General features: G+C 39.9%; 1 long non-coding RNA gene across 2 annotated transcripts; it reads left to right on the forward strand.

Annotated features, from left to right (window-relative positions):
- The first annotated feature begins 6012 nt into the window (after window positions 1-6012).
- On the forward strand, window positions 6013-23538 carry LOC132656008 (uncharacterized). Of its 2 annotated transcripts, XR_009593965.1 has the most exons (5): window positions 6013-6286; window positions 6647-6763; window positions 8677-8730; window positions 13326-13515; window positions 23173-23538. It is a non-coding gene; the product is annotated as an uncharacterized LOC132656008 (long non-coding RNA). The 2 variants fall into 2 exon arrangements; XR_009593964.1 differs by lacking the exon at window positions 8677-8730.
- The last annotated feature ends 241 nt before the right edge of the window (window positions 23539-23779 follow it).

The raw sequence follows: 23779 nt of genomic DNA on the forward strand, positions 1-23779 counted from the left end.
TTGAACAAGCCCCTTAACCCTTCTGTGCCCTACCTCCACCATAGGTCAGAATTCCTCCCACAAGAAGTCCATTCCAGCGCAATCAGCTTATCCATTCAGAAGAAAGACTCAAGGAAAAGCTACTTACAAAGCTGTGGTCAGAGCAAGGGAGATGTTCAAGCACCATTCATTGAAGCACCGCATCAGTAGTTACTGTGATAAGCCTATATCTTAGTCCATTTACTGTCACTATAACAGAATAGGACAGGCTGAGTAATTAATGAAGGAAATTAAGGAAAGCTGGGAGGTGCAAGGACAAGAGCTTTTGTAAAACATCAGTACAGCAGTTGTGGAAGAGAAAAAGTACAAGCACCAAGGGACAGATTTGATTGACAACAATCTACTCTATCAGTCAGAATAGAATGTTTAATCTGTTCATGAAGGTTGCAGATCTATGACTCAAATTCCTCCTATTAGGTTCAAATTTTCAACATACCAACACATGACTCTTTGGTGACAAGCCCCAAAATCATACCCAGATCTTTCCCTTCCCCACCTAATTCATATACATACCATAACAAGTGCATTATTATGTCCCAATTGGCCCCAAATTTTATGTCATTTGAAGAATACCTCCAAAGTCCAAAGTAACATCAAGTCCAAAGACCCACATGGCTACAAAAAAAAGCACCTTTATCTTATAACAAATTCCCCCAGTTTGGATAAACACTAAACATTAGATGCTGGGAAAGAACTGCCTTGAGGGAGCTATAGTTTCTAATGAAATATTGTGTCCATCCCAAGCTCTGGCAGACAAGGAGTTGGGACAACAGGAAGCCAGCCTTCCTTCTGCCTTCCATTCCTTCTGACAATGGCTCACATTGACTAAACCTAACAGGAATTCAGAATGCAAATACCAAACTGCTGTAATCCTTGAGAGATTGCTTGGGAGACGGTCAATTCTTGCTGCACAAGGACAGCAAGAATTCATAGATGTGTAAAGAAATATATCATGCATAGGTTCTTTATCTAAACATTGTAAATACTCAAAACCTACCTGTGATACGTATATGCATAAAAAGAAGCCAAAAGAGAATGAACTCCAGTTAGAATACAGTTCTTCATATAATTCTCTGACATCTGCTATGGAATGGCTATCTTTTGATTTAAACCTTGATTTTTACTACATTTTCTTTAATATGTGTGCAGGTGTATGTGTGTTCAGGTATGCATGTACACTTATACATAAAAAATAAAAGACAACCTAGGAACCTGCCACAGAGGGCCTCTGAAAGGCTCTGCCCTACAGACTATCAAAGCAGACACTGAGACTTAAGGCCAACTGATGGGCAGAGTGCATGGAATCTTAAGTAAGAAGTGGGAAATAGTAAGATCTGCAGAGGACAGGAACCCCATAAGGGGAGCAACAGAACCAGAAAATTTGAACACAGGGGTCTCCCCAGGGACTCACATTCCAACCAAGGAACATGCATGGAGATAACCTAGAACCCCTGCACAGATGTAGTCCATGACAGGGTAGTATCCAAGTGGGTTCCATAGTAATGGGAAGAGGGACTGCCTCTGATATAATCTGATAGGCCTGTTCTTTGATCACCTCCCCCTGAGGGGAGAGCAGCCCTACCAGGCCACAGAAGATGACAATGCAGCCATTCTTGATGGGATCTGATAGACTAAGATCGGAAGGAAGGAGAGGAGGACCTCCCCTATCTGTGGACTTGGGAGGGGCAATCGAGAAGGGGGAGGGAGGGTGGGGATGGGAGGGGAGGAGGGAGGGGCTTATGGGGGATACAAAGTGAATAAACTGTAATTAATAAAAAATAAAAAGTAAAAGAAGATAAAAAAATAAAAGACAACTTTAGGTATCATTCCTCAGATGCCACCCACATTTTTCCTGGGATAGAGTCTTCAACTGGCCTAGAACTAGGCTAAGTAGGCTAAGCAGTGAGTACCAGGGAGCTATGTCTCTGCCTCATCAGCTCTGGAATTATAAGTACACAACTGCACATAGTGCTATCTTTTTACATGTGGGTTCTGGATCTTGAGCTCAAGTCGCCATGTTTTAAAATCAAGCAGATTATCAAACAGGCATCACCCCAGTTCCTTCACAATGTTTTTTGTTTATTTCATCATTATGTTGTCTTTAATGGCTTTACTCTTCCATCATACTTGTTGACATGCTTGTACAAGTGCCAGCATTTTCCAATACAAGTTGAATTCTGCTATTTCCTGAAAGCTGGCATCTTTACTTCTTGATGATTTATGTTTGACCATAGGTGGGGCTTGAGAAAGTATCTAGTTTCAAGATCCTTGGAAGATTCTTCTTTCTCACTTTTAGTAACTCATTGTTTCTCAGGGTTCATATTGCTAGGAACTTTCCTATTTTCCTACTGCAGTTAACAGACATGTCAAAAGTACTTTGCTTACCAGTCATTTGAGTTTCTTCACTTCTTATTTAATGCCTGATTCTTAGTTTATTGAATAGATTTACTACTGCCTGAATGGAAGGAGAAGGCCTTTTCAAATAAGTGTTAGGAGGTTAGCATCCTCATTTAGTGTGCTTGTAATAGGGAAGAGAATTTTTAAAAACTATGTCTGATTCTTCTGCCGTCCTCTAAGTTGCAGATTGCTCATATACATACAATAGGCTCATGACACCTGCCTTGGTAGAAGGAGAAGATGATGTAATATGCTTGCATAGAAATCTGAATTCCTTGCTTGGGACATAGCAGGCATGCAAGAATTCTTATAGATAATGGCCACTCTCAGCTGCTCCATCGTAGTATCGAATTCTCCAGTCCAATTACCTAAAATATAGCTCGACAATTGTTTAGACAGATTTGCAGCACAGGAAAAATTCTCATGTTATATGCTAGTGACTCAAAGTCCAGCATATTTTCATTGACAGCCAAGTTGAGCGATTTGCCATAGGGTATCAATTTGCTCCTGCACGAGGTCAATCCTCTGATTGAACACCATCAAGCTTCCTTTTGGTTGAGAATTAATTACTTTTTGTACAACTAAGGCATGAGCTACATTGGCTAAATGATTATTCAGGGTCTGAGCAGTCTGCCCAGTATGACTCATGGCTAATGCCCCGGTGGTAGCTCCAACAGCCGCCAATGAGATGGCAGTAACAATGGTGGCTGTAGTTCCAAGATCCCTTTTCTGTCTGAAGAGAGTCATAGCGTGAGGGGCATCAACGAGCACAGGCACCCAGCGAGGCATGCGAGTAATTGGACTGGAGAATTCGATACTACGATGGAGCAGCTGAGAGTGGCCATTATCACAGTAAATTCTACCAGAGTGGACGCAGGACTAGCCACAGGATTATCATCATGGATTGCTGCAGCCATGAATCATCTGAAGGAATGGGCGGGCATGGGAGCATTAGCAGGCCTTCTGGTGTTGGTCTCCTTGGTTTGCCTGTGGTATATATGCAAGATTAGAGTCTCACAACAGCGTAATGCAGCCATGACCATTCAGACCTTTACAGCCATTGAAGCAGGACAGTCTCCCCAAGCATGGTTGGCTACCATAAAAAGCTAAAATGTTACACTCAGGATGCGAGGCTAAGCACTGCACTCAGGGTCAGCCGCTTTGGACCCAGAGAAGAGCATGTCTGATTGCATGCGGGTTGATGCCCCAGGTCCCGCCTCTGAGAAAAAGGTATCAGTCGGGTCTGATGCTCTTTGGGTGGATGACACCTAAATGAACATCAGTACAAAGTCCCAATTTATTTCTAATATCAGAGATCAGACCTCTACTCTTGCCTGATGCATCTAAAACAAAAAGGGGGAACTGTAGAGAGCTGCGGAATGCTGTGCCTTAAAGAAGGAGCTGGTTTCCGCCTTCCACCTTCCCGATGGTGAGTGCTCTCTGTCACGAACAATTCCACATTTGGCTAAGGCTGAGATCTGGCTTGCTTTCATGTATGTGGACCTATCTGCATTGCCCACGTGGCACGCTGGGGTTGGCTACCCAGAGGCTATTTAAGCTGTGGGCTGGCTTTCCCCAGGGTCAGATGATTGTTCAAGGTTCCTGAATAAACTGCATTGAAAAAAAAAAACCCTCACAAATAATCAAAAATGCATTTGGGGAATATACTGTACTTGAAAAAAAAATATCCAAAGACAAAAAAAAAAAAAAGAATTCTTATAGAAAAATAAACATTTCTGAAGTTCAATAAAGTGTCATCTTCTGATTATGATGGAGATAAAGATAGAGCTAATATAATACTCTGGGTCCAAACATACTAAGTCTTTCCAGGCTGTATGCATCCTACACATTTTAGTTTTATTTAAAATTTTGCTTAAACATCTTATTAATGCAAATTCGGCCCACAGATGTCAAATATATCCTGATATTCCTCTATAGTAAGATGGTGGTTTAAAAAGTCATATTAAAACATACCTTCTGAGTAGAGCAATGTGAAAAACACACATTGAAAAATGTGAATGCCAAGAACAGAGGAGACTTGGTTTCTGGGAATACTTTGGCTGAATGTTATTCCCATCTCAGTTTTTCCATGTGTGATATGTGTCACTCACCCTTTTTTGAATATTTGTTAAAAAAAAAAAACAGACCCTTGTGGATTCTGGGATTGAAAAGACCACCCAACAATCCACACTCTAGCTCTGTATCTTGCTGTGGGGAGGCTGTTTAACAAACACTTTGTACCTATAAAATGCAAGTTTCAGACCATTCATGTGCCACTTGCCTCCAGCTTTGTTTGAATATTAGAAACACAATGTAAGGTGACTATGGTGGTTAAGATTGTTGACTTGAGGGTGTCTGGAATCAACTAAGAAACGTCACTCTAAATGGGTTTGTGAGGGCATTTTCAGGAAAGATTATGTGGAGGAAGAGGGCCCTTCCACAAAATAAGCAGCACCGCCTAGTGAGCAGAGTCATCCCATGGGCTAGAGTCTGGACTAATTAGAAATGAGAAGGGGAGTGGGACATCAGCAGGGCACCAACACCTTCCAGGCTGTTGATTCAATGCTACATCTCATGCTCCTGCTTTCATGACTTTTCCATCCTGATTGGGTACACCCTCAAACCATGACTTAAAACAAAAGCTTCCTGCCTCAGTTTGCTTTTGTTAAATGTTTTTTTTTCTTTATTAATTACACTTTATTCACTTTGTATCCCCCCCTGGTTCCTTCCCTCCTCCTGTCCCAATCCTTCCCTTCCTCCACCCTCTGCATGCATGCCCCTCCCCAAGTCCACTGATAGGAGAGGACTTCTTTTCCTTTTTTCTGATCCTAGTCAATTAGATCTCATCAGGAGTGGCTGCATTGTCTTCTTCTTCGGCCTGGTAATGCTGCTTCCCCCTCAGGGGGAGGTAATTAAAGAGCAGGCCAATCAGTTCATGTCAGAGACAGTCCCTGTTCCTATTTAAATGGAACCCACTTGGATATTGAATGGCCATGGGCTACATCTGTGCAGGGGTCTTAGGTTATCTCCAAGCATAGTCCTTGGTTAGAATAGCAGTCTCAGGAAAGACCCCTGTGTTCAGATTTTTTGGTTCTGTTGCTCTCCTTGTGGAGTTCCTGTCCTCTCCAGATCTTACTGTTTCCCACTTTTTCCTAAGATTCCCTGCACTCTGCCCAAAGGTTGCCCATAAATCTCAGCATCTACATTGATAGTCTGCAGGGCAGAGCTTTCCAGAGGTCCTTGTTAGATGTTTTATCAAGAACAGTAACAAGACACAGAGCATGGTTGTCCATAACTAGAATACTAGTTCACAGGAGTCAGGATGGAGAGGCAGGGGGAAGAGGATCATGATGCCAGCCTGGGGCACATACTAAGCCACTGTCTCAAACAAAAGATGACAAAGAGAGAAAGCAAAGGACACAAACAAAGCACAGTCCTTAGTTTCTAGAGAACAATGCTCACTGGTGTTAGCAACTATTACAGAGGAACCATTGTCACATTTTAGATCTAGGAATGTTTCTTAATCTAATTTATTGTGTCTGAGGAAACTGAAACTCAGGAAGAGGACACAGGACTCAGTGAAGGTTATCACATTAGTCTGTAATGTCTGGGTTTCCCGGCTTCAATTGTGATATTCTGGCCATAGATCTGCTAGTTTATATCAAGTTCCACCAGGAAGACAAAGAAGAAAGCCACAGTTTGATAGCATTCATAGCTGTCTTCTGGCTGAGACATCATTTGCAAAGTCCTAGAAATGTGGAAAAGACTCCTGTTTGCTACCAGTGTGCGTAGTCAATGACCCTAGAAAGTTTCAGAATGGACTGTAGGTTTTCTGTCAATTGATTTATAGGTAAGAAAATGAATATGAGGTTTTACTAATCCCTGGGTTAGAAAATATAAAAAGAAATTTATTTTCTTGTTTTGATTGGAGACTATTACTAACCCAGTTTCATTGTTCATTATAGCCATGTTTAGGTTGTTCTATCTTTTTTTTTTTTCTTTTTCAGTTCTTGTAGCTCATATGTATCTAGTAATTTCTTATGGTTAGTTTGGCGAAAAGTTTGCTAATATTGTTTATCTTTTTCTTAAAGAACCAACTCTACTTCATCAATCCTTTGTTCTTTTAGTTTCTGTTTCACAAATTTCTACTTGATTTTTATTATGCCATTTTATCTACTAATTTCAAATTGTCTTTTCCTTGCTTTTCTAGGAACTTAAGATTCATCATCTGTATCCATTTGAGATATGTTTGAGTTTTTTAAATGTACTTGTTGACAATTACAAAATTTCTTTTCAAAATTGCCTCTGTTGGGTTACAAAGATTCTGGTAAGTTTTACTTTCATTCCATGCCAGGGATTTTAAGTTTTCTCCCCATTTTAGTGACCTACTGAACATTAATAATGTACAGTTCAATATTTACAAGTTTACATAATTTTTATTAATGTTGATTTTTAATTTTATGTACTTCCTCATGGTTGATAAGTACAATGAATTATTTGAACTTTTGTGTTTGTTAAGACTTGTTTTATAGTTTAAAATGTGATATATTTTGGGGAAACTTACATGGGTCATCGATAAGATATATATTCTGTAGCTGTTAGATGAGATACACTGTAGATGTCAGTTAAGTCATTTGCTGTATGGATCAATTCAACTTTGAAGGTTTTGGGTGAAGTTTTTGTCTGGCTAGCTTGTATATTGATAATAATGGGATCTTGAAGTCACCCACTACTGTGGTTGTTTCTTGACCCGTCTATCTAGTTATGCCCAAGTGTATTTATTTTATAAAATTTGGTGCACTAACATTTGGTGCATACATCTTTATAATCATTATGTAGCTTTGGTTGGATTCCTTTTAATAATATTACAAACATTTTATTCTTTCTGACTAAATTTGGCTAAAGTCTGCTTTGCAAGGTGTAAGTATAGATATTTTAACTTATTTTCAGTTCTCACTTGCTTAGAATAAAATTTTATGTCCTTTTACTTCCAGTCTGTGTCTTTGTCAGTGACATATGTTTCCAGTACACAGCAAACAGTTGAGCCTTGTTTTCTTAAATCATTTTAACCAGTATCTGCATTTTGTATTTTAATTGGACACTAAAACTGTTTGTCTTTAACATTATTGTTTGAAGTCATGTGTTAACTATTTTTACCTCATTTTAGGGATTTGCTGATTTATGGAGCTAATAATTGATTCTTTCTTACTTCTCATTTATCTATTATCCTATTAAAATTTATTCTTGGAAAGCAATATTTACCACTGTTTCTTCATGCACTTTCAGAACATTCAGTTTGGCAAAGCTCATTTAATAGGGCTGGGATTTCTAAATGGATTTAAGTTCCTAAAATTCATTACAAATAGCAGGTCTAATGTCAAATATTACCATGAGCTGAAATGTAAACATGATGTTCTTTTAGAAATAAGTTATCTATATAATGAATCACGGTTGATAACTTTTAGAATATATCAGGAAATGAAGAGGAATTGGGATTATGCTTTTAGTGGTTAAAAGAAATTCTGTAGTGGGGCACATGGGATGTATTGAAAAAGCAAGTAATTATTACCGCTAAATGAGAGACTCAAAAAAGCAACAGTGACTACTTACTGAACATCTATTGTGTTTCACATTCTTTACTATTCGTAAGATTTTCATCTGATTATGTTTATTTTCTTCTGAACTCTCTAGGAGAATATGCATCTGTGCATACTCCTCCTAGGAATTAACAGAATATCCCAACTACCTTTAGATGTTTGTTAAATGAAGAAATGCACTTCTCATAAATGACATTTTAAAGTCATTGCCCTTACCCTTTAATGGTAAATGACTATCTACACATTTTAGATAAGAACTGGAAATAACAATGTGCACATTGTGTCGGTACCTAATCTAAGATCCAAATATAGGTGTCATGCCTCCTGAGTCCATTTTTGTCATCAAAATGCCAAGAGCCAGTTTCTTCATGGGAGTTATCATGGGAGTTGCATTCTGATTGCTGATTATTTCTGAAGACTGAGGAAAATTGTTTCTGTTGTTACTAACCTTATACAGAATAGAATGTAATGAAAGGAACTAGAAGCTCTCTGGCTTATTTTTTTTTTAAGTCAGTGAACACTGTGGTATAATGAGGGGAATGAAAGAAAAATGAGGAATTAGGAATACACTATGTTTTTAATATCTCTAACCCATATTTCTCAATCTTACAACAAATACAATCTTATTTAACTTACTTTACAGATTCTCCAAGTAGATTACAGACAATTAAGTTCTTGGTGGGATGTGTGGTACAAAGTAAGTATTTAAACTGGGCCTGATTCCTGAAAATTATCCTACAAGCCGTGCCCTCTTTACCCCCAAATCTTAAGAATGTGTTGGCATCATAACACTGATATGACACAGAAGTACATTGTGAGTTTCAAGTTCGTTATTTTTGTACAAGATGTACTGCCAAATTTTCAATCTTTACATCTCTGTTATTCAATAGATTATGTATAGCAAACATTGGAATATAGCTTTCACTTACTAGTTGAAAAGGGAATTTACAGGTTATTCTTCAGCATTTCTAAAATTCTCATGGTCATTCACAATTCTGAACTCTAATAAGCTGAACAGTCATTTAAAACTACGGTATCCTACCTGCTATCTGATCACCCCTAGTCTTTTTGTTTTTTTCTGAATATAATAATCTGCCTTTGTTGTGAGATTTCTATGTTAACCTGAGACATATAAGTGTCTCAATATACAGTAGCTTTTACTTTCATAAGTATGGCTAACTCCAATTTTCTTAATCTTGACTATATAATTTCTTAAATTTCATCTGGAAAAATTATGCATATAATGGGAGGAGCATACTGCCATTTCCTAAGAATTGCAAAGTGCATGGACACTTTCACAGATTTATTTATTCACCAAGAAATAGTGTAAGGTCCATACTATTATTTTCCTTTACCTGAATCACAAAAAGAAAGTTAACAGAGTATACTTACTGTGGAGGTAACTGGATTTGAAATGAAGGCATTGTTTGAGGAAATTATCTGCTTCATTGATCTTTGTTGGGAGATAAAACTACAAGACTACAGAGTGACATGTCAAGTTTTGTAACCTGTATTACACCTAAACTGTCACACTTCACCAAATCAAGGTTTATATTCAAATGTGGCTTGTGTAATAATTTCTGTAGATACTACAGGCCAGTCATTGGGGTAGATGTTGAGATACTATCAGATAGAGGGAACTTCCTAGGGAAACTATGTACAAGAGGACAACGGCCTTCCAACATTCCATTTAAGTCTCCACACAATGACAGATAGGAACACACTGTCAGTAACTACTGGATACTGAAGTCCCAGAGCTTTGACGTTAATGGAATTTATGATGAAACAGACTTGCATGCTTACAAACTTAATGTATTTGAAATCAAGATACCAGAGCAGCACAGCATCCTTGATTCAGCCATTTCAGTTATCACCACTGTTCATCATTGTTGACAGTATTAGCATCAATTATTTACCACAATGTTCATTTTCCTTCCTATCCCCTTTTCTCCCACTATTAAATCAAAAGGGAAGCGAGAAAAAAAAAAATTAGTCCTTCTTACATGGTTGCTTCTTTTGAATTAAGGGTGTATTCAATAGGAAAAAGCTATTTTAGGTGGGACAAAGACTGTTTTTCTTTGTCTATGAATTATTTCACTTGTCATTTTAGTTGCTATTTCTCTGGGGTTGGGTCTCAACTAGAATAATAACACTGGGATGTAGAGAAGAAGGCACTAGTATCAAAACACTACTTTCTACTCCATAAATTTGTATAATTATTATGTGTCAAATATAAAACATAACAAAATAAAGCATGTAGGAACTACACCAGTTGGGGTGTCAGAAATGGCTTGATGTCCTCCAGCATTAACTACAGGTATAACCTTTTCTTATTTGTGGGAACAGGTCATCCACACAAGTGACTGTGTTTGGTAAACTTCCACAGCACTAACTTATTGTTCCTATGTGTTCAAAGGAATGTAACATACTATTTGGAAGATGGCTCAATGGAATCTGAATTAGTGGATTTCCTCCTCCTCCTTGTCCTCTTATCCTTTTACTTCTTTGAACCTACAGTGTAGTAGTGATGGTAGCAGACAAGCGGCCACCTTAATTGTAAGGTGAGAGGATGGGAGCTATAGGCAAAATGGTAGAGCAAAAGAAAGGATGTTGGCTCTCCATCAGATTGCCATGATGTAACTATATCAAGCCCAAACTTTCTGTGTCTGATTTCTGAAGATCTCATTATTGTAGGGTTCTCCTCATTAAAATAGAAAGAACTTTAACAAAACATCTTTTAAATGATATAGGGCAGATATAGCAGTGAACTACACAACTCTATGGGATGACGTTGTCATTTTATTTTTATAAATGCCTACCTTGACCCTGGGCAGTTACATCCTGTAGGACTACAATCAATGATAATGTTTGGGATCTGATTTTTACCAAGAGATTAAAAATCACCTACTCAGGTTTTAGAGGTAGCTTGTCCATTAGGCTCAGTTGGTTGGCCAGTAAGCCCAAGATTTCAAGTAAACCCACTTCCCAGGCACGGAGATCTCAGAGGTGTGCCAAGGCACTGGTTTTTTACACTGCTTTTTGAAATCAAGTTCACATGTTAGCACCTAATTCCCAGTGCTTGCTGTCTTTAAGAGAGGAATGATTGTTATGGTGCTTTTCTTCTTTTGACATTTGCTGAGTCAGACATCAAAAGGCATCCTAGAGTCGCAACTGCCTTGACCTACTCTCTGCTGTACTTGCAGTGATCTTTCTTTGCTTATTTTTGCTTTCTCGCCTTTGAACATGTAGTAAGTTTTCTTTTCCTGGAATTTTCCTTCCCTCTCTTGCTTTATGAGAAACTCCTGTTTGTTTGTTTGCTTGCTTGCTTGCTTGCTTGCTTGCTTGTTTATTGGACCAGCTGCAGTGCTATTCCGCTGATTGCCTGAACTGTTTTGCAGGCTTTGGTAGTATTCATAGCTCCCTGATGCCAAATGGCACAGCCATATCCTTGTCATTATCCTCGGTATAAAAACAAATTTCTTGGCTTGTCTGAGAATTCTTAGTAAGATGACCACCCCCTCAGCTACTTACCCAATGGCATACTCAGTGCCAAACACAATGGGTGTGTTGATTAGGAAGTCAGCAGTTTCAGAGGCAGCAGGAGAATGAGCCACAGGGCAGACATTTTTCCATTACTTTTTCTGGTAAACTCCCTAGCCTTCCCTTTACTCACTGAGTTGTAGACAACCACTCTGAGCTGCTAAGAATTTTTTTCTCTCTCTCTCCACTTGAAACAATCACTAATACCACTGTGTGGCATTAATACATGCATTCTGCTGTAATTATTCGTTAATGTCAATTGGTGGCTGGTGGATTTACCATCTATAGAAGCCTGAGTTGAATGGCCACGGCTGGGTGTGCTGGGCTTGTGATGCCCTGGTGGAGATCAATACTCTATTATAGAAGCAGCCAGCTGTCAGACAGATACTACAGCGCCTTCTCTCTTGCCTTTAGGCACACTGGAGCTGAAACAAGCTCCGGTCACAATCATGAGGGCTATGGGTGAGAGAATCATTAATGAACCCACCAGAGCCCAACAGCTCCTCTGTGGTTGGTCTTCATGTAGCAGAATGGCAGTGGCGGCTGTTACCCTGTACATTAAGAAGGCCTACAGACTGGTGCACATGACCTCCAGTTTGTTATGTCCTCCATCTGAGTGAGCCTCAGATTTGCCTGCAGGAAACTGCTGAGAACTTGTAGACACCATGAATTCCTTTCTTCCTTCCTTTTCCACTTACTCCCTCCCTTTCTCCCATCACAGAACTTTCCTCACAGCAGGTAAAAGTAGAACAAAGGGCAGTGAAGAACCGCCTGCAACATATATTTATAGACCGCATACAATGTACCAGGAAGTCCACTGAATTATTATATTGAGTCTTTTTCTTATTTAATTCTCACAGCAGTGTAAATTAGAGCTACCTTTGGTTAGTGAGGAAATCTGATCTCACTTGACATGTTATTTGACCTGTTTGAAGTCTTACATCTTTTGTGTGGGATTTGAGCCAATACCTACCATCCAGCCTACAAAAAAAAAAAAAAACCCAAAAAACAACAACAAAAAACAAACAAACAAAAAAAAAAAAAAACCCACGCTCTTCACAATCACAGACGTGCATAGGTGAATGGGTGAAGGATCTCAGGGCATCGTTCTTTGAAGACGCTGGGCTGACAGCATTGTAATGACTATGTGTGGTGCATGGTGAGATGTACCTTTCAATTTAAAAACCATAGCTATAAATTATAAACACATACTGCACTGACCTCACAAGCACCACTCATTGGGTACAATTGCCTTTACAGAGGCATACATTTGCACAACCACAATGTGGTTAAAGACAAAGAATGCTTCTGCTGGCTTCCACCTAGTTGAGTTCTTCAATATGATATAATTAGCATTCTCATTTCTACCAGCACAGATTAGCAGATTAGCTTTCCTGGTCTTGATCTTCATGCTGCTTGAGTGATATACCATGTATTATTTGTGGTAAACTTCTTTGACTTCTATTTGGGATCCATTCACTTGGCAGCATTCATGAGTAAGTCATTTCTCAGTTTTTATTACACTGTGTTTATTGTTTGGATATTTCACTTCCCATTATCACATATGTGGCATTTGGTTGATTCTCTGTTATATCCTAATTTCCTATGAGAGATGACTTGATCTTGTGTTTTTCTCAACCCTAGCTTTAATATACAGCACAATTTTGTTTCAGCCAGTTAGGACAACATCCTAACATAGGAAAGGCTTTGAATGTATTACTCTTTCTTTTTAATTTTTCTCCTTTATTTTAGGTTTATAAGCATTTTGCCCATATATATGTCTGTGAGCACAGTGCCCAAAGAGGCCAGAAGAGGATATCAGACACCCTAGGACTGCAGTTACAGATGATGGTTGAGCTACCATATGGGTGCTTGGAATCAAACCTGGGTCCTCTGGAAGAGCAGTCAGTGATCCTAACTACTGATTACGAAGAGACATTCAGTAAGTCTGAACCAAATCATTCCTGAAGTATCGGAAGTGGAAGCTGGTACACTTCTTGCAGCTAGCTCTTCAGCAAGCACAGTTTTTCAACTAGTTTCCCCCAAGCAGGCCAGCAGGTGAAGCCACTATTGGCCTCCACAGTGTGGAATCAAAGTACAAAATTTCACTGAGCTAAGAGAATAAGGATGAGCAAAGGCGTTTCTATGCTTTGTCTACTGAAAAATGAGGGTAATATAATCAGGATTGATTCAATCCACAGATGTGTTGCAGTGTAGTAATCTTAAGGTAAAACGATTACTGAAGTGCAGCAGACCTTTGTTACTCATCGGGACTATAAACCAGATTCTCAAATGGTTTGTCACAGTAGCACATCTCCTTCATTTGAAAGTCTGGCTCAGGTATCAAGTCTACAGCTTTACAAAGCTCTGTGCTTTCCGGACAGGCCAGCTAATGATCTCCCATCCAGTTAGTGTTCTTTGTTTATCACCTGAGGAAATCTTGGGGAATTAGTGGAGTATCTTGGGGAATGTATTCTCGTCTGTTCTATCTGGCAACTAGTGGTTTTGAACCCAATTATTTTAAAATTCTTTTCTCCAAAGATAAAATAACTCCTTTTTACTATACTAAAAAACAAAATAGATTACAGACACCACAAGATCATATTTGGACATTGCTTATCTAGGTCATGGATGTGTCCTTTTTTTTTTTTTTAAAGCATTTTATTTATTTTTTTATGAATTACAGTTTATTCACTTTGTATCCCCCTCGTACCTCCCTTCCCTTCCCCTCCCAATCCCACCCTCTCTCTTCCCCACCCATGTCCCTCTCCCAGTCCACTGAAAAGGGAGGTCCTTCTCCCCTTCCCTCTGATCCTAGCCTATGAGGTCTCATCAGCATGGATGTGTCTTAACCAAGCGTTTGTATTAGACTGGGATTAGCACCTTGGCCTCACGTTTGTAGCCCTGTTGCTTTAGGTTTAGATGATGCCTTTCTGTAGTATGGTGCTAGCATTTCGAGGTTGCAAACTTCATATGCAACATGATAGAAATAACCTGTAAGAGCTGGCATGCTTAATCTAGACTTCTTGCTTAATGGCTATATTGCCTTTACTAAAGAATTCTCTTTGGGGGGGGGTGGATGAACTAAATAATAATATGATACTACAAGACGAAATTTTTACCAAACATTTTAAACACACTGCTATTCACAGATGAGTACGCTTATTTTAGTTACTTAGGGGAAAAGCGGTGCTCAAATATTTCTTTCCTTCCTATCTTTTTCTCTTCTATTCCCATATATAAAACTGGTCTCTGAGCCAGTGGCTTTTGCATTCGAAGTGCCTTTTTTATTTACTTCATTTTTACATTTGCTATTTGGCCATCTCAGGATCCTGTTGCCTCTACTTGTGACTAGAAAAGCAGGCATTTTAACTAGTATTTCAGAAGCTAGAGAGTTGGACCAGAGGACAAGAATACTTGCTGCCCTTCCAGAGCACCTGAGTTTGATTCCATACACCCACATCCAGTGCTCACATCTTCCTATGACTCCAGCTGTAAGGCATCCCAATGCCCTCTTCTGGCCTCTGCAAAGCACCTACATACATGTGACATATGTACACACATATATACATGGACAAAGTAATGTTTCAGCAACCAGTGTTTCCCTTTCCTAACCTATGCTCCAAAAGTCACTAAATACTCTTCTGAACTACACAGTGTCTGTGCCATACATCTTCTCAACCAGTAGCTTTATACACCTTCTCACAAGTTCCCACCATCCTCAAGGCACTTTTTCAGGAAACCCATCATCCTAGAAAAATGGCAGCAGTGTTTGGTCATCAAAGTTGAAAAAACTCTGTCCTGTAACATTTTATTTTAGGGTTGAAGAGAGCCTTTGTTTTCCTGTTGCTGTAACAAAATACTCTTACAAAAGTCAACTTAAGGGGAAAGGGGCCCATTTTATCTCACAGTTCAAGGCACAGTGCACCATGACAGAGGAGCCAAGGTTTCAGGAGCTCGAAGGAGATAAACATACACTCATTCACTGTCAGAAAGCAGAGACCAATAAATGATAGCTAGTTTTCTCCACTGACATAGCCCAAGATCCTATTCAGGGAATAGTGCCTCCCACCACAGGAGAGAGTTCTTCCTACCTCAATTAAGTAATCAAGATAATTCCCAACAGATATGCCCAGAGGCCCTTTTCCAAGGTGATTCTAGATCAAGCTGACAACATTAATCATCAAAAGGGGTGAGCCCATGCATGAGGGAGGTATAAGTGGTATCATAGTCCAACTGTCCTATTCTTCATACTGCTCAGAAAGCTTTAGTGACTCAGTTTTCAATGTCTCTAATAATGTAATGTCAGAGTCTGTCTGTAATCAAAGCTGATCACACTGAAACCTAGATATGCACAAAAGGAACACCTCTAAATTGACACCTGACACTGTGCATGCATTGCCTATAGTATATGAGATGGAAAGCGTCTCCCATTCAATTGAAGAAAAACCTAATGATAGGAGAAGGTGCATTACTTTTCTCGTTGCTGATATCAAATACTGAAAAGAAGAAACTTAAGGTATGAAGTTTATTTTAGCTTACAGTTCAAGAGGATTCAGCCATTGTGGTAAGCAAGGCCTGGTGGTAGGTTTTCAAAGTGGTTGGTCACTCTGCATTTGAAGTCAAGAACCAAATAGGAAGCAGAGCCAGGCTACCAGCTCTCAATGCTCACTGCAGTGACTCACTTCTTCCATTGAGATTCTATTGCCTAAAGGTTATACAACCTTCTAAAACAGTATGACAAATTGGGATCACGTGTTTAAAGGCATAGCTTATGGGGGGAACATTTCACATTCAAACCACAACAGGAGGTAAAAGAAATACATGGCTTTTTGGTGACCCAATTTTTAATTTCCTGCAATGAGCATGGGTTTTCCTAACAAGAGTGATCGATACAATGGGATGGAAGACAGGGGACTTTTTACTTGGTTATGTTTTCTGGTTTCTTCAGATCTGTTGTCCAGTTTCCCTTATGTCTGGCTAATGTCTATTTTCACTTCAGCTTTATGATGTGTAAACCTGCCAAACAAAGAACTGTTTAGCTATATGCTTGCTGGGTTGCCACATACAAAACAATGGATTCTCCTCAAAGATTTGTCCTTCAACTTTCTGCACAGACACAGATATTTGCGAGTTGTGGAGGAGAAGTTTCCAACGAACCATGTAGTCAGACCTAACATTTAAAGTTACCCAAAGTTCAGAAACTTCAGCTAGGGATGAACTAAATAGGTGAAGAAATGAGAGAGAACTCACTTTCTACCATATTCAAAAGAAAATTGTTCTGTGTTGTTTTTATAACCACTCCTTGCTCTTGAAAATGGCTTCACTGTTCAGTAGACATTGAATATCTTGTGTCTTCCAAGTAGGGAGCTTGAGGCACAGAGAGAAAAATGGCTACTATCATGATGCCTGTACCTTATTAGTGTGTACCTTATTAGTGATCTCATGAGAATGACATAAGCAAATGATTGCAAACAATGTGACGGGTACTGCCATCAGTTGCATCCCTGGAGAATGGATGAAGTAGGAAGGAGAGATGATTCAGTGACACTTCTCCAGCATCTTCTGGTCAGCAGCATTGTCCCTTGCACTGTAGGTGTGCCAGTGTAAACATCCACTGTGCCACAAGAGCAACAATATTCTCTGTTGATTTTCAGAGTTGTAAAGGAATCTTCCCATAGGCTCTCATCTAAGAGTAAGTGTATTTATTTAAACTGTGTCCACTAGGTCCTAAAAAAGCCCCAGTTCTTCTTCTGCAACTTAAAGGGCTGGATATTGTGAGCATTTATCCGAGTTCTGAGACCAATGTTGAAGCATGATATGCCAGACAAAAAGGTGATGGACATCCAGATGGAGCAAGGCTTGGTTCTAAGAAGTCAGGGCCTGAGAAGCATCGACTTCAGAAAATCAACTAGCCCCTCAGGATCTGGAGAGAATGTGAAAAAGGAAAGATGAAAACAAGGGGCCAACACTTGTGATCAGACCCTTCATGTCTAGTGAGGAAAGCACTTCAGATGAAGAAACAGACTACAACCTGGTTTCTGCAGATACCCGTTCAGGCTCTGGTGTATTTTGGACTATTATTTAAGCTCTTTGAGCTCTGATATCCTTATTTGTGGCTGGGGGCATTTTTCATGGCTTCTACCACAGCCAAGTTTAATTTTGAAGTGCCTCACAGGATGGGGGATCTGGATATTCCCTTAGGTTCCCAGCCAATGGCATCATAGCGGTTGTGGAGCCAAGGAACATACCAGGAAAAGTGTTTCGTTGATTTCTATTTTGTATTGCATCAGTTCTGCCCAGGTTTCTCAGGCTAGGAGTACACTGTCTTCTTCATCTTTTCAGAGATATTCAGCTAGGGCACTACTGTTTCCTGGTGTTATTTGCAATAGAGGGAGAAATGAGTTTGTCTGCATCTCCTCCCAACTTGAGACAGATCTATATGATCTATGGTCATAGATAAGAGAACTGAGAATCACTAATGAAATAATATACCCAAAGTCACTTCATGTGAAAATTCAAGAGCCAGATGACATCCAAGTGTGCTGAGCCCAGGGCCTTTGTTCTTTTCCATTCTCATCACATCTCCATTCTTACAGCATTTGGAAATAATATTTAGAAAGCTGTTAGCTGAGAGATCAAGGCAAGGCTGAGGTAGGACAAGGAATGCCTTAATGGAGATTAGGTTGTGCTTCCAAGGCAATCTTTAGAACTCTATTGTGCTGGCTAGGCCCCAGAACCAGGTGGAAACAACTTGGCCTGAAATGAGCTAAAAACTGACAGTGAGAACCTCTCTTTTCTTGGCTCAAGTTGACAGAGAACAAGCCAGGAATGAGGAACCAGGAAGTCACTGAGAGAAGAGTTTGCTACTTGGATTGCTTCCTGGGGGAACTATGCAAATAAGGCTACCTGTTAATGTTCTCTCTCTCTCTTTCTCTCTCTCTCTCTCTGTGTGTGTTTAAAAGAAGCTTCATTCAGGGACATCAAACTGAAGATTTGTACATTTAGCTTGTTGAGACTATGCTTATTGATGCTGAACACCTGCTTTGTCGAAGATGTCTGCTGGTAGTGCACCTGTCCAGTGTGGCTACTCTGTCAGAATGTAGCAGCAGCATCTGCACTGATGTTGCCCATGGTGTTCTTCCCAGAGTAGAGAGAGGAAAGATAAATACCTCCAGGATAGCTTGAGAATGGTGTTCAAAAGCCACATCTGTCCTGGCTGAGCCCAGAGCCTAGCAAACACTTCCTTTATGTCAGCAATCTCTGTCAGCCCCACATCTGGGAATAAGGAATCAAACCCTGGCAAACTTAATTAAGGCTCATCACGTAGACAAAATGGAGATGCTTGACCAGGGGACTTGTTATGGCTAAAACCTGTCCTTCTAAGCTTTGTCTAATGCACTGGCTTTTTGGCATCTCCTTGGGAAAGCTCTCATCAGACACACCTCAGAGAGATGACACCTCTTAGAGGTTCAGGGACCACATAAAGGTTGGTGATGGATGTTTTCCTCAGAGGTGATTATGGCATATTATTCCAATAGATTCCCTATTCATACCGTTTTAAGGGCTTAATAAGCATTGAAATGCTGTTGCTTGTAGCTTGAAAAGCTGATGCAAACCCAAGGGCTCTTAGAAATCATTATATCCCTGGGAAAATAAATGGCATAAAACTATAAACAAAATACATCTCACCCCTGCACTGAACAGCCAAACTGGTATGACAGCCTGCTGGGAAAAAGAACTCATTCCTGTTAGTGACACTTGCACATTCTGGAGGGTAGGTCAGGAACCAGGGGAGAGAAGGAGAGAATGTGTTCTTGCTGAGACTTGCTAGAAGAACCTATGTAGGGCATGCCAAGCCCTTCCCTCATTAGCTATTTGACTCTTCCTACAGGCCCAAACATATTACCTGGGCAATTGCGAAATGAGAACAGTTGTGGGACAACGAACACATTGTTAAATTGCAGAGTTGCACAGTTATTGCCTGGAGCACCAGGTTAAAGGAAACTGAACTGTGGGGTTGGTTGGTGCTCTGTACACACAGCCCAGCCCAAGGTCCTGATCCTGAGAAACTTGCTGGGTTCCTGCCCTTTGATTCAGAGAAAGCAACTTTCCAGCTGGGGCAAACTCCCTCCCCCACATAAAATAAAATAAAGTCAATAGCACATAAAAATACTTTGTACTTTTCTCAGTGCCTTTCATCTGCTGAGCTCAAAGGATGGTGAGGGCATTAACCCTGGCGACACCCCTTGGTGGTAGGAGGAGAGTTTGTTCATCCTTCTGTTTTACGGATGAGACCTAAGATAGGGGGAGGTTCAAAAGTTTGCCCAGGCTCACACAGTCACCCAGTATGGAGCTGGGAAGAGAAACCAGGTTTCCTAGATCCTGTTCTAGCTCCCCCTGCAGGATAAATGGATTGATACACTTGCAAAAGTGCTAGCTGAATGAACAGAAATCAAAATTTGAAATAATTTTGCTGATATCATCATATCTCAGTAGAGGACAAGGAAGATAGGGAAATAGTTGGAATTTCTGAAGTCAAACATGTAGTTAGCTACAGAGCACAGTCTAGACTTTCATTTGCGGTGCTAGGGATTAAACTCAAGTCCTTGCACATGCTGGGCCAGAGCCCTACCATGTGGTTCTATCCCCGGCTGGGTACATAATTTTGTTGCTTGTGTTTTAGTTGAAGGTGACTTTTTTCTTCACAGTAGGACTCCTTGTAGACACTTCTCTGTGTCCACATGACTTAGCAAATTAGAGTGCCTAGTGTTTTAGTTGAAGCTAGAGATATGCTCAATGGGGATTTGACATGTTACAATAGGTTTTCTGTTCTCCACGTTGTTGTTAATTTGTAGCACTTGGTTTAAGATGCAGACATTGAAGGAATTCCATTCAGCCACATTACTGTAGCCCTGTCATCTGTCTTAGCCTCAGGTACCATTCCCTACTGTAACTGTTCCTTGACCTCATTTTCTATTACCCACCTACCATAGGCCATATCCCTCAATTCCATAGTACCTAGTACCTGGCTATCGTCTGTGCTCTACTCTTCTCTTTTCCCCACCCGGACTATTTTGGGAATTGGATTATACAATCTAATAGGAATTTGGAATTTCATATCTGAGTCCCTAAGAAACAAAGGAAGAAAGAGGTGAAATAATTTTGTCAAGGCCTCGCTGTAAGTGAGCACTTAGCAGAAAAGTCCTTTAAACTCTTTTGTCTCTTTTGAGGGTACCACCCACTTTTGTTGTTTTGTTTTCACCATCTCATTCTTAAATGGGAACTAGATGGTTAAAAATCACTCATGCTCACACTGTGCTCGGCTTGAAAGGAAATCAGTCAGAACCTATCCTCTGTTACTTCCAGGGTGAGCTGTGATTTTTGCTGTGTCTGTTTCTATATCTCCATGTGCAAGTGAATTCATTTATTCCATACATCTATAGGTCATTTTATGTAATATAACGCAACCCTAAATCCCTCCTGTTATAGAAAAGTGTGTAAGCAGACTTCCCAGGAGTGAACATGCCTTGGGCCCTTCATTTTTTTTGTTTAATGGAGGAAGTGGTTGCTATGGTTCATGGTTTAGGAGTACGCAGTCTATCTGTGGTGGCAGGTGGCTGCATAGTAGAAGGATTGAGTAGTTGGAACTCTATCTTCTCACATATTTTAACTTAGAAAACAAGGCCAAACAGGAAGCAGGGATAGACTACACATCCTCAAGCACAGCCCTCAGTGATCCATGTCCTCCAATGTGCATTCTAAAGATTCCACAACATCTCAAAACAGCTCCACCATCTGGGAGCCAAGTGTTCAAACACATGAGCATACAGGGAAACATTTCATACTCAGATCACAGCATCTGGGAAGGTTCTCTTCTCCTACGAGATTTCCAATATGGTCACCAAATTATTTTCTAGTTCAGAATTACTTGGTGAGGGGTAAGATGTGTATTTGTTCAAACAGCACCATTACACACAAGCTCCTTGAACATATATGTGACAGGAATGCATTCAAGACAGTCTACACAATATCTCTAGGTTTAATTACATTTTTTGTATTGAACATACTTTTCTCCTTTTTAAAAATTTATTTGTTATGTTTTACAATTTATATATTTTATATCCTGAATGTAGCCCCTTCCCTCATCTCCTTCAGATATCACCTTCCCTTTCTCTTCCTCTCTCATCCTCTTCCCCTAGTTCACTGAAAGGAGGAGTCTTCCTCCCCTACCATCTGACCCTAGCTTATCAAGTTTCATTAAGACTGCCTGTATCCTATTCCTCTGTAGCCTGCCAAGGCTGCATTGCCAGGAAGAAGTGATCAAAGAGCAGGCAACTGAGTTCATGAGAGAGGCGGTCCCTGCTCCCCTTACTCAGGAACCCACATGGAGACTGAGCTGCTTATAGACTACGTCTGAACAGGATGTTAAGGTCCTCTCCAGGCATGGTCCTTGGTTGGTGCATCAGCCTCTTCAGGCCCCCCTAGGCCCAGATTTATTTAACTTTGTTGGTCACCTTGTGGAGCTCCTGTCCCCTCCAGGTCCTTCTATCCTGCCCTCTACCCCCTTATTCCATAAGACTCCCTGTGCTCTGCCCAAAGTTTGTTTGTGAGTCTCAGTATCTGCTTCGATATCCTGTTGTGTGGAGCCTTTCAGAGGACCTTTATGGTAGGCTCCTGTCCTGTTTTCTCACTTCCACTGCTTCTGGTGTAGTTTGCCATTCTGAATGAGATTTAGGCATCCTTAGCATCCTCCTTGTTGTTTAGCTTCCTTAGGTCTGTAGATTTTAGTATGTTTATCCTATATTGTATGTCTAATATACACTTATAAGTGAGTGTATACCATGTGTGTCTTTCTGCTTCTGGGTTACCTCACTCAGGATTATCTTTTCTGGTTTCATCTATTTGTCTGCAAATTTCATTATTTCCTTGTTTTTAATAGCTTAGTAGTATTCCATTGTGTAAATGTGCCGCAATTTCTGTATCTATTCTTCCACTGAGGTACATCTATGTTATTTCCAGATTCTGGCAATTACGAATAAAGCAACTATGAACATAGTTAAACAAATGTCCTTATTAAATAGTGGAGCATCTTTCAGGAATATGCCCAGGTGTGGTATAATTGGATCTCGAGATAGCAGTATTCTCAAATTTCTGCCAGGTTAATTTTCAAGTGGTTGTACAAGTTTGCACTCTCACCAGCAATGGAGGATGGTTTCCCTTTCTCCACATCCTCTCCAGCATTTTTTTGATCTTAGCCATTCTGATGGGTTTAAGATAGAATCTCAGAGTTGTTTGATTTGCATTTCCCTGATGACTAAGGGTGTTGAATATTTCCTTAAGTGTTTCTCCACCATTCTATATTCCCATAGCCTAAAGTTACACAAAATCATGAAATTCAAACCAGTTTTATAAATAAAGAGTGGGCCATCATGCAGTATATTGATTTTTTATACTGAAAGTGACAAACAGGAAGGTGACACAAGAAAACTATCATGCCATCATAAAGTGAAAAAATTGCAAGTGAAACACCATAGACTGTAAATCATCTGTATTAAAGCTTAGGCTTATTATGTTTTTCTTGTTTACCATGTGATAGGTGAGAGACATGGGAAGACAGAATTCTGGTGTGTTCTAAGATTTGCTTCTAAGATTGTTACGGTGATCTCCATCCATCTGACTGCAGAGAGGAGAGAAAGTGAAGAAGTATATGTTGGAGATGAATGTGGTCTAGACAAGGAAGCTAAATTTGTACTGGCCTGAAAGTGATACAGCCATGGCTTAGTTGTGAGAGAGGTGAAGAAATGAAATTCATCTGTGCACTGGTGAAGAGAAAAATAAATGTGTCCTGAGACCAGGTGACTGATGCTATCTCAATATGAGACCTATGTTGGGAGCTCCCTGTGTATTCACTCATTCACTCACTCACTCACTTATTCATCTGACTGTTTACTAATAAAATCAATTATCAGAATCTGTGATGTGTTAAACCTGGTAGTTACTTGGTAGTTCTACTTCCATAGAAATGAAGTCACAACATTCCCATCCCCTCAGTCTGATTATGGACTAACAGTAACAGTACTGAAATACACAAATTAACTCAAAACTATATTTTTGCAAGTGCTGGTTTTGAACAATGGAACTGAGATGAAAACTTGGGACTCAGTCTACATAGATCAGGGTTAATGTCTCTGGAGATAGCTCAA

This window comes from Meriones unguiculatus, chromosome 8 (genome assembly GCF_030254825.1).
Source record: "Meriones unguiculatus strain TT.TT164.6M chromosome 8, Bangor_MerUng_6.1, whole genome shotgun sequence".
Classification (NCBI taxonomy): domain Eukaryota; kingdom Metazoa; phylum Chordata; class Mammalia; order Rodentia; family Muridae; genus Meriones; species Meriones unguiculatus.